This window comes from Leopardus geoffroyi, chromosome E2, assembly GCF_018350155.1.
Source record: "Leopardus geoffroyi isolate Oge1 chromosome E2, O.geoffroyi_Oge1_pat1.0, whole genome shotgun sequence".
NCBI classification, from domain to species: Eukaryota; Metazoa; Chordata; class Mammalia; order Carnivora; family Felidae; genus Leopardus; species Leopardus geoffroyi.
Window position 1 is genome coordinate 47896117 of NC_059335.1, and position 12204 is coordinate 47908320.

General features: G+C 40.1%; 1 protein-coding gene across 21 annotated transcripts in view; it reads left to right on the forward strand.

Moving 5' to 3' along the window:
* ZNF23 (zinc finger protein 23) overlaps window positions 1-12204 on the forward strand; it is a 33114-nt gene that overhangs the window by 9150 nt on the left and 11760 nt on the right. For 12 of the 21 annotated variants that reach the window (XM_045443405.1, XM_045443409.1, XM_045443415.1 and 9 more), the window contains exon 1: window positions 8124-8645. The exons of 2 other annotated variants lie outside the window; for them this stretch is intronic. The gene's annotated coding sequence lies outside the window, so the exon portion shown is untranslated. 7 more of the 21 variants (XM_045443412.1, XM_045443427.1, XM_045443423.1 and 4 more) reach the window with 5 other exon arrangements.

Genomic DNA, 12204 nt, shown 5'->3' on the forward strand with positions numbered 1-12204 from the left:
AGTGATTGCCCAGTGTTTCATTGCTAGTCAGGGAAGGAGCCAGAACTCCTCAATATGATGCCTACTAAGTCACAGTGCCTCAAAAGCTGGCTGGTGTTTTGAACTTACTGACTAGGCAGTGTGAAGTTAGTGCACCTGATAACACATAACAAACGTATTTGTTTCTTTTTCATTTCCTGCCCACCATCTATATTGCATTTTCAAATAACCTGAATATATAAAGGACATTGGGGTTTTAGCAGTTTGCTATTATCCAATGTGGTTTGCAATATAGCCAAACGAGATAATTCAAGGAAAACTACCTTAAGGAACCAGAAGTACCTGGTTTGGCTATAGATGTAGTCTCTGCTTTTTTATCATCATCACCACCACCATCATCATGTGTGATCTCTTGTTTTTTAACTGAAATATTTAATCACTTGTATTTAATATACTTATTAATTAATATTAGGTTTAAGCCTATCATCTTCATATTTGTTTTCTATTTGTCCTATAGTTCCTCCTCACCACCCCTTCCTGCCTTTTTTTGGATCAATATAATTTTTATGATTTCATTTTATCTCCTTTTGTGGATGTTTAGCTATAATAGTTTTTGTTTTAGGGTTCTTCTAGGATTTAGACTATATATCTTAAACTTAGCACACTCTGCCTTTAATATTATAGCACTTCATGTACAGTATAAAAACCTTATAAAAATGTACTTCCATTACTCCTCTCTTAATCTTTTAAGGTTGCTTGAAATTGTCCCACAGCTCACGAATTATCTGTTCATTTATTATTTAAACTTTTAATTTTGAGATGATTGTAGACTGACATGCAGTTGTAAGAAATAATACTGAGAGATCCTATGTATCTTTTACCCAGTTTCCTCCAAAGGTAACACAACAATCAGGATACTGACATGGGTAAAGCTCAACATACTACACACTTCCATATTCACAGGGATCTCTCATTTTGCCTTTCTAGAGCCACTTACAACCCTCTCCCTTATTCCTGGAAGCCACTAACTTATTCTCTATTTCATTTTTAAAAATCACTTTAAGAATGTTATGTAAATGTTACCAGACAGTATATAACATTTTGAGATTGGCCTTTTTGCTCAGAGTAATGCTCTGGAGATGCATTGAGATTTTTGCTACATGTATCAATTATCTGTTCCTTTTTATTGCTGAATATATTCCATAGTATAGATACTCCACAGTTTCTTGAACTACTCACCTATTGAAGGACAGCTGAGCCATCTCTAGTTTTTGGCTATTATGAATAGAGCTGCTATAGATAGACATTTGTGTACAGTTTTTTGTGTGAAAGAAAGTTTTCAGTTGTCTTTTTTTTTTTTTTTTTTTTTTTTTGAGAGAGAGACAGAGACAGCATGAGCAGAGAAGGGGCAGAGAGAGAGACTCCCAAGCAGCCTCTGCACTGCTAGCACAGAGCCTGACACAGGGCTCAAACCCAGGAAACTGAGATCATGACCTGAGCCAAAACCAAGAGTCAGACGCTTAACTGACTGAAACACCCAAGTGCCCTAAGTTTTCAGTTGTCTTGAATAAATGCCCAGAAGGACAGTTGCTGGGTCATATGATAACTGCATGTTTATAGTTTCCTAAGAAACTGGCAAACTGCGGGTGCCTGGGTGGCTCAGGCAGTTAACTGACTCAGGTGATGATCTCACTGCTTTGTGGGTTTGAGCCCTGTGTCAGGCTGGGTGCTGACAGCGCAGAGCCTGCTTGGGATTCACTCTCTCCTCTCTCTCTCTGCCCCTCCCCCACTCGCACTGTGTCTGTCCCTCTCTAAATAAATAAATAAGAAACTGAAAAACTGTTTTCCAGGGTGACTGCACCATTTTATTTTACATTTCCACCAGTAACATATGAGTGATTCAGTTGCTCTGCATCCTTGGCGGCATTTGGTGGTGTCACTGTTGTTTTATTTCAGTCATTCCGATAGATGTTCATTGTATTGTGGTTTAATTTGCATTTCCCTCATGGCTAATGATGTTGAACATCTTTTGTTTATTTGTCATCTGTGTATCTTCTTCAGTGAAGTGTCTTTTCACATATTTTGCCCATTTTCTAATTGGATTGTTTGTTTTATACTGTTAAGTTTTGAGAGTTCTTTATATATTCCGGAAATATATTATCAGGTTTGTGCTAGTACTTCTTGGATATGTGGTTTGCACGTATTTTCTCCTACTCAATAGCTTTTCATCCTCCTAACAGGATCTTTTACATAGAAAAACTTTTAAAAATTTTGATGAAGTCTAATTTAGAACTTTTCCTCTTACAGCTAATAAATTTTGTGTTAGGTCTAAGAACTCTTTGCCTAGCCCCAGGCCCTAAAGATTTTCTTTCATTTGTTTATAAACATTTTACATTTACATTTTTACATTAATGTCTGTGATCCATTTTGGGCTTATAAGTTGTGATACTCAGGTTGGGATTCACTTTTTCCCTATGGATGCCCAGTTGCTCTACCACTGCTTTTTGAAAAAGCCATCTTTCCTCTATTGAATTGCTTATACACTTTTGCAAAAAGTAATAAGTTCAGCATAGTTGTATGGGTCTATTTCTGGGTTCTTCATTCTTTTCCATTGATCTATCTATTGTATATTCCTCTGCCAATAACACAGTCTTGATTGTTATAGCTATATAAGACTTAAAATTGGATAGACCAATTCCTCCCATGTTACTCTCCTTTTTTCATTCTAGATCCTTTGCCTTTGCCATGTCTTATTCATTCTAGATCCTTTGCCTTTCCATATGGATTTTAAAATAATCTTGTTTATATCTTCAAAAAGTCTGCTGGAATTTTGATAAGAGTTGCATTAAACCTGTATATCAATTTGGGGAGAGCTCACATCTTTCTTATGCTAAATCTTCCTATCTATGAACCTGATATTTATCCCCATTTGTGTAGATCTTCTTTGATTCTTTCATCAGCATTTTGTGGTTGTCAATATTCAAGTGTTGTATATGTTTTGTTAGTATTCATTTATTTTTTATTTTCTTTTCTGTGTCTTTTTCTTTCCGTTTTTTAACTTTTTAATGTTTATTTATATTTGAGAGAGAGAGAGAGCACGAGCAGGGGAAGGGCAGAAAGAGAGATGGAGACAGAATCCGAAGCAGGCTCCAGGCTCTGAGCTGTCAGCACAGAGACTGATGAAGGGCTGGAACCCATGAACCATAAGATCATGACCTGAGCCAAAGTCGGATGCTCAACTGACTGAGCCACCCAGGCACCCCTTTCTCTGTTTCTTTTTGGACAGTTTTTACTGCTATGACTTCAAGTTCACTATGTTTTTTTAAAAAGTGTTTCCTCCCCCCCCCCCCCCATATCTAATCTACTCTTAATTCTGTTCAGTGTATTTTTTTAAAAAAAATTTTAATGTTTATTTATTTTTGAGACAATGAGAGACACAGAGTGCAAGCAGCGGAGGGGCAGACAGAGGGAGACACAGAATCTGAAGCGGGCTTCAGGCTCTGAGCTGTCAGCCCAGAGCCCAATGCGGGGCTCAAACCCAAACCGTGAGATCATGACCTGAGCTGAAGTCAGACGCTTAACCGACTGAGCCACTCAGGCGCCCCCTGTTTAGTGTATTTTTAAAAATTTATTTGAGAGAGAGAGAGGGAGAGCAGGAGTGTGGGGGAAGAGGGGCAGAGGGAGAGAGAGAATCTTAAGCCAAGCATGCCAAGCATGCCAAACATGGAGTCTGATGAAGGGCTCAGTCCCACAACCCTGGGATTATGACCTGAACCAAAATCAAGAGTCAGATGCTCAACCAACTGAGCCCCTCTGTCCAGTGTATTTTTTTTTCAGTTTATTTATTTTGAGAGAGAGAGAGAGTGTGTGTGTGTGTACTTGGGGAAGGGGCAGAGAGAGAATCCCAAGCAGGCTCTGCACTGTCACCACAGAGCCCGATGTGGGGCTCAAACTCACAAACTGTGAGATTGTGACCTGAGCCGAAATCAAGAGTCAGATACTTAACCAACTGAGTCAACCCAGATCCCTCTGACTTAGGACATTTCTCTATTTTCCATGTCTCTATTTAATTTTTCAATCTGCAGATGCAGTTACAATAACCTTTAAATGCCATTGTCTCCAAAATCTATAATGACTATTTCAGCAGTTTTCTAGTTCTTAGATTATGAGTTCCTGGTCCAGGTAGGTAGTATTAAACTATGTATTCAGTAATACAGACTAGAATTCTAAATTCTTAGGGGACATCCCCACTACCACTCTAAAACCTACAAAAGGACTTCTTTGTTATCTCTCTTTGCTAGTGGGAAGATTTTTTCCCCTAATTTATCCTTTCCTGGGTCCAGGCATTTTAGTGGGTGTATGTGTTTGTGAGAAGCCCTAATTCCTACTTGTTTCATGTGGCCTCCTGAATATTATGATTCAGCCTCCTTAGGTATCAAGATCTTCAAATCTCCAGTTTCTACTTGTGTTGGCCAAAGCATTCAATGCAGCTAAACTCATTGGTTTTAGTTTCTTGTTCAGGTTTGGTACCTGGGTATACTTTCCTGTGAACTAGGTATAAAATGATGTTATAAATTGTATCTTATCCTAAATTTCTGGATACTAGTTTATATCTTTCACTATACTGCCTTAAATGGAACCTTACCTGATAATATTTTTTGTCTTAAACTCATTACTATATTAATATAATTAATGGTATTTTTACTTTAGCTTAACACTTGTCTGGTATATCTTTAACATTCAGTCCTTTTGCATTTTTGTTTTAGTAATATCTTGTGAATATATAACATTTTTGCCCTAGATAAACCTTAGAATCATCTTCACAAGATCCCAAACAAATCCTATTGTTGTTTTATTTGTGTAGGACAATTCCTTCCACTTTCTTCTTCTTTTTTTTTTTTTCAAAATAGTTTGAAATTGGTCTTATAGGTCAAGTCAAGATGAATGCCCTTTCTTTGAAAAATTACCTCTGCCTTTTCATTTATACAAGTTTTTATTGTTGTTTTTGTTGGTTTAGTCCCTCAGTATTTACATTTTTCTTCGTCTATGTCTTAAACATTTATTATTAAGTTTATTCTTAAGTTTTTTTTGGTTTCTTTGTTGCTTTTGTGAATAAGACCTCTCCCTGCCCTATTTCTCCACATAGTAGGTTAAGTGATTTGTTAATTCATAATAAGAGAATTTTTATAATATTGAAACATTCTTGAACTCTTGAAATGAACCCCAGACTTTGTTGTTTTCCCACAATTTTCAAGAGGAAACCCAGGTAGAACAACTTTTACTATGTAATCTTAAAACTAGAAACACCAAAAAATATTTTTTTTTAACATGAGAAGATTTGTCAGTTTCTCCTGGTGGGCAAGGGAGGAAAGGTTTTAGGGAGGCCCTGGGACTGGAGGGGCAGAGGATACTTAGAGCCGAGCAGAGGGAAACATGGCTGCAAGCCCAGCCTTCCAGAGCAGCGAAATATGAGAACCAGCCTAAATTTTTATGTTTGTTTTTAAGTATGTATGATTTTTTCCATCATCCCTTATTCCTAGGGGTATTGGTAAGGCTATGGCTGTGGGTATTGATTTGAAGAACCCAAATCAGTGTGGTTAAACATCATGAAAACTTATTTCTCACTTATGTATCATCTGAAGTTAAGCAGTCTAGGGCTGGTACAGCAGCTTTATGATACAACCCAGCAGCTATGTCAACCCTAGGAACCACATCCTCATTCACATGGTTCAAGATGCTCACCCCCTTGTCAGCGTTCCACCTAGCTGATGGATACTGGGACAGAAAATGCATGTTCCATTTAAGGGCATGGCATCACTTTTGCTTATAGTCTATTTATCAGAAGTTGGTTGTGTTGTCACGCTTGGATTTAAAGAGAGCCAGAAAATGTGTTATTTTTTCTGGACTGTCTTTGGCTTGCTATAGATTCTGTTACTATATAAGGGAAGAATAGAGATCAACAGACAAGTGGTCTCTGCTTCTTCAGGCCTTTTGTAACTTGGTGTGTGCCTGTCCTCATACACTTAGGAGTCAGAGCTTCGTGGTTACTTTGGAGGCCTTATTTTCTTATCTGTAAGATGAGTGACTGATTTATGATCTAACATTTGGGCCCAGGACTTCTGTGACACTGTGATCTCCTAATTCCTTCCTATTTCTTTAGTCCAGCCCTCAGTCCTAGCTAAAGGTCTGCTAAAGGAAAACAACAACAACAACAAAACAAACAAACCACGTAATGCCAAGAACAATGTAATCTCCAGCTATCACTGTGCTGAATCCTGGGACCATTTTTCTATCTGAACAAGAGAAGCCATGAAAGTGCTCATTTTAGGAAAACAGTGATGATCAAGATCAAGGCAAAACTGAGAAGGGCTCCTGGTCAATGTTATGATTCCAGGCATAATATATATCCCACCTCTAGTGGCACAGAAATGAAGTGTTCTACCCTGGAGTTGGGGTTGGAGCCTTTGGAGGATGTCAACGACAAATGTTTGTTGCATACTTCCTTTGTGCCAGGCCTTGTGCTTTAGCTGAGGATAATGGTGTTGAACAAGATAGATACAGTCCTTGCTTCTTGGAGTGAGCAGAGAAGACAGTTAAATAAACTGGTATCATTAAAAAAGCACACATGTGCCAAGTACGGAGAAATACAGAGTGCTGTGATGGCACATAACTGGCGGACCTGCCTTATTCTAGGCGCTCAGGGAAGGCTTGCTTTCCAAGGGAAATGGAATTTGAGCAGAGACTTCAAGGAATAGTCAAGATTGGAGAGTAGGAAGAGTATTCTAGGTTTAGGGAGCCCTGTTCGGAAAGTGGGGCTGAAGTTGATAGAGGAAGAAGAATAGGCGTGGTGAGAGGCTGGAGAGGTGGGTGGGGCCTACCACCAATCACATTCCAGTGCTGTAGCATTGCGGATCAGAACCTAAGGATGGTCCAATCCAGTGGCTTTTAGTGCTGTTCCCCGCCTCCCCCCACCTCCCATTTTGGAATTTTATGGGAGTATTGTTGTTACAGTGTTTGGTGGTGTTTCCTGGAGAGCCAGGAATCCTGCAATGCACAGAAGGGTTCCACTTATTTGAAATAGTTTTCACATACTTTCAGGACATTCATGTAGGTAAAAACTTTATGAATGACCTGAGTCTAGAAAGTGTTTTCAGCTAGACACAACTAATTTTTTTAAGTTAATTCATTTATTTTGAGAGACAGATTGAGAGAGAGAGAGCGCGAGCGAGTGTGCACGTGCACAAATGGGGGAGGGGCAGAGAGAGACAGAGACAGAGACAGTGTGAGAGAGGATCCCAAGCAGGCTCGGCACTGCCAGTGACCCGCAAGATCCTGACCTGAGCCAAAGTCAGAGGCTTAATCGACTGAACCACCCAGGTTCCCCTAAACACAACGATTTCTACACAGTTTTAATTAACATACGTTGATTCTCCAGAAATATAATTACTATACCTATAAAATCAAAAGAAGATTGTACTGTTTCACTTAAACTTTACCAGAAAGTGTTCACCATTTTGGATCGTACCTTGTGATTTTTGAAACACCAACGTAAGACAGACAGCATTGTGGCTGTGGCGTTCAGGCACATTCCATGTGAAAAGGCAAATATCCACCACTTCATTAGGTCTCCTATAGCAGTCACGAGCATACATTTGCATATTGAAAGGTGTATTTTATCTCCTCTATTAAAGCATAATATTAGTTTTTAAAATGTAGGTTGTTTATATTACCTATGATCTTCTAAGTCATGATCGTAAGTTTCACGACAGGAGAATAAAGCAGTCACTAGGAAATATTTGTTACAAAAAGGCTGCCTTAAGGTCTGTCGGCGTGTGATCGATCCACTGGCCCAGTCCGGAAACTCCCGAATCCGGTAGAACCGGGAGCTTTACTAAGATACAGATCCCCGGCGTCATTGCCGGCCCCCGACTCTTCCCCAGCCCACCTCGAGGAACAACTGCCCTGTTGCTCAGAACTGCAGGACCTGAGCGTAGGGCGCAGGAGCCTCGGACACCGAGACTCAGAGCGCAGAGGCGGGGCCAGAGTGCTACCCACTGGTAGCAACGCTGCTCCTAGAGAGGCTGGGCCGCGGCCTGGTGACGCACTTCCGACCGCGCCGCGAAGCCGCCTGCTGCGAGGTGAGTGTGGGGCTGCAGGCGGTGGGGGCGGTGCCCCGGCGGGTAGCTGTGGGTGCTGTGGGGATGGGCCTCTCGCCCTTGCAGGAGTGGGTAGAACGGGGCCCGCGGTCCTCCTCCGCCCCTCCTCGACTCCCACTTTGGACTTGGTGGCCGAATACGTTCCATCCCGTGGAAGGCGAAGCCGGATTACCGTCACAACCTCGGAGCCCCGAGCATTTAGCATTTTGTTCGGGGAAGATACTACTGACCTTTTGGGAAGATATGTCGGAGCAGCCAGGGGGTGGAATATTGGCAGGAGTGAAGCGGCTTGAGGTGATATCACTAGTGTTTTAACATGTTGAAGTCGTACAGGGGCTCTTAGCTGTATGCATTTCAAGTATGGACCGTATGCCTCCTGACTCCTAACATAGGGTCGTGAATCAGGGTTCAGTGAGAGCGCAGAAAAAGCAGAGCCCTCCCAGACACCGGGGAGCAGAACCAGCCCGGCTTTTGAAGGGCACTGTCTCCTGGAGCTGTGCGTTCCAAAAGGTAACTTGGCCCTACTCCTGGGTCGTTGGGATGACAATGATCTGGGGATGATTTATAATCACTTATTTGCGAAGTCCTAGAATACACATAAAATAGCCCCAGAATTCCTCATTCATACCTTCATGAGAAGCAATTTTACGAAAACACTATACTACACTAAATTATAGTAATTAACACATGAAATTACACACACACACATATATGTATCTATCCATCTATATATATATGTATATATCTCTGGAATGTGGCTCGTAGTGTATGCAGAGGAAAATTTATGGCCTTAATATTAGGTTTTAATTGCCAAATAGGGAAGAATGAAATGAGTAAATAAATCATGTATCCTCCAGAAGCATTTGGGCACAGGTTTTTTTAGCCTTGTAGTATCTAGTTAAAACACTGTTTTCCAAAGTTATTTAGTTCTTTTCTTTCCCACCACTTCAGTGTGGTTATGTTAGTCAATTGTAGTATAGTTAGGCTCATTTGCTGTTGTTTGTATTCCTTTTTGGCTCGCCACCCTATCCCATCCTGGTTGGTTGGCTTAATGTCTGTATATTTGGATATGTGAAACATTACTATGGTTATGAGTGTCAGAACAAAAAGGCACACTCAGAGAAGCCTCTCACGCCCCCCTTTCCCCTGCCAATCTCATCTACCCTATTTCCTTCCAGCCTGTTTGTATCACAGGCTCCTTTTACTTCCTACCCATATTTGAGGCAGCCATTCTCCTTAGTTTCTGATTTATCCTTCTATTTTTTTTTTTTTTTTTTGTACAATTGACCAGATACATGTGTATTTTCTTATACTCCCATTTTTTGGTACACAAAAGGTAGCACTCTACCTTTTGCATTTGCTTGTTTCATTTGAAGATATATTCTGGAAACCACTCCATATCATAGAGATAAGTATCTTTTTAAACAACGTTATTCATGTATACTGAAGACTGCATCTAGCATGACATTTAAGAAGCATAATGGTAAAATGAGCACCCATGAACACACCACCCCTTTAAGGAGGAGAACATTTCTGGTATTGGTGCATCTCTCTGTGTGCTCCTTCTCAACCCAGCTCCCAACTTCCTACCCCTAGAGGTAACAACTAGAATTTTGTATTAATCGTCATCTTAGCTATTTATAAAAATAATTTTATCACACAAAATATGTCTGTAAACATTTTGTTTTTGAGCTTTATGAAAATGGCATTGTAGTGTCTTTAGTCATCTGGGGCTTGTATAACTCAATTTTTAAAAAAGAAAACATTTTTATTTTTATAATTTTATTTCAGTTAATTTTTTTTTTTTTGAGAGAGAGAATTCACATGTGTGCAGGGAGGGGCAGAGAGAGACAGACAGAAGAGAGAGAATCCCAAGTAGGCTCCACACCCAGCGCAGAGCCTGATGTGGGGCTTGATCTCACGACTGTGAGATCATGACCTGGGCTGATATCTAAAGTCTGATACTTATCCAACTGAGCCACCTAGGTGCCCCTCTTGTAACTCAAGATTATGTTCCTGAAGTCATCTATGTTGTTGTGTATAATTGTGAGCTGTTCATTTTTGCTGCTGGGTAATGTTCATTTTTTGGTGGGGGTGGGTAATGTTCATTTAAAAAATGATAGGACAGGGGCACCTGGGTGACTCAGTCAGTTGAGCGTCTGACTTCAGCTCATGTCATGATCTCATGATTCGTGATTTCGAGCCCCACATTGGGCTCTGTGCTGACAGCTCAGAGCCTGGAGCCTGCTTCGGATTCTGTGTCTGTCTCTCTCTCTGCCCTTCCCCCACTCATTCCCTCTCTCTCTCTCTGTCTTTCAAATGTAAACTAAAAACATAAATTTTTTTTTTAAAAAAGATAAGACAGTTTATGTACTCTCAGTGGATATGTAGGTTGTTTCCAGTTTTTTTTTTAATTAAAATACTGATAATAATTTTGTACATATTTTCTACATATGAGAGTTTCTCTAGGGCATACATTTTTAAATTTAGGCATGAATATTGAATTTGATTAAATGCCTTTGGCATCTGTTGGGATGGAGAGTGTGTTTATTTTTCTTTGATTTATTCATGTGAAAAAGTATACTAATCTGTATCTTGATATTGAGCTTTACTTGCTTCCCTGGGATGATCCCTTTTAGTCATGGCATGTCACTTTAATGAACTACTGGAGTCGATTCCTTTATAGTGGGGATTTTTCTGTGAGTATTCATAAATCAGACTGGTCTGTGGTTTTTACATCAGTATTGTGCTGGCATCATAAAAAGGACTGGGAAACTTATTTTGCTGTTTTTTTCTACAGTTTCAGTACTGTTAGAACTACTCGTTTCTTAAAGACTTGAAAAGATTTGTTCATGATACATGTGGGTTCAGTGTTTTGTGAGCATTTGCTCTTTACTGGTTATCTCAGTTTAATTAGGTAAAAGTGATCATGGATTACAGAAAAATATCTACATAACAAAATAGAGTTGATTTATTAGATTGAAATAGAATTATATGTTCTTCCATTATAGGATAGGTTTTCTTTTTAAGCATTCGTAGAATTTTTTTAAGGCATTTTAGCTAAAAAAAACAAAACAAAAAGCCCCCAAAACTTTGTAAAGCAGAAGTAAATAGATCAGGTTATTTAAACACCATGCAATAAAGCCAAGATTATGAACAGAGAAGAAATTAATAACAAACTATCCTAAACAATTCTGTGGTCAGAGACAAAACACAGTTGCTGACCAGCTATAAAATATAATTAATGTAATTAAAACATAAAATATTTTTTTCAGGGGCGCCTGGGTGGCGCAGTCGGTTAAGCGTCCGACTTCAGCCAGGTCACAATCTCGCGGTCCGTGAGTTCCAGCCCCGCGTCGGGCTCTGGGCTGATGGCTCAGAGCCTGGAGCCTGTTTCCGATTCTGTGTCTCCCTCTCTCTCTGCCCCTCCCCCATTCATGCTCTGTCTCTCTCTGTCCCAAAAATAAATAAAAACGTTGAAAAAAAAATTTTTTTTAAAAATATTTTTTTCAAAACCTCTGGCCTGTGGGTAATAGTGTATTCAGAGGGAAAATCTATGGCCATACAGATTTTAATTGCTAAATAGTAAAGAATAAACATAAATGAAAAAATCATGCATCCTCAGGAAGGTAGAAAAAAACCTTTCACAGTCTAGCTTCCCCCAGAAGCAAAACACAGGACAGAGGTTTCTGTGCAGGCACTTTACTTGGGAATGTATTCCAAGGGCAGAGTGAACAGCAAGGGGAGTAAAACAGAGGAGGGAGAGCCAATACAAGGATGTGTTGTCAGGCTGGCCTGTCTATAGGCCCCTGGCGCTCATTCCTGCAGGATCTTTGAGCAGCCTTGGAATCTCATGGCTGCTAATGTAGGGGACTAAAGGGGAAAATATTTATCCATTGACTTCTATCCCCTATTGGTCAAGGGTGGCCTCACAAGCCTTAACTTGTCTGTGTTTCGGGACCTAGCAGGTATCCACAGGTATCTGCAGATGTCCCACACAGGATGCCAGAAAAGCCCCAGGGCAAGAGCCAGCCACATGTGGTATAGATCCTTGAGGAGGCATTGGTAG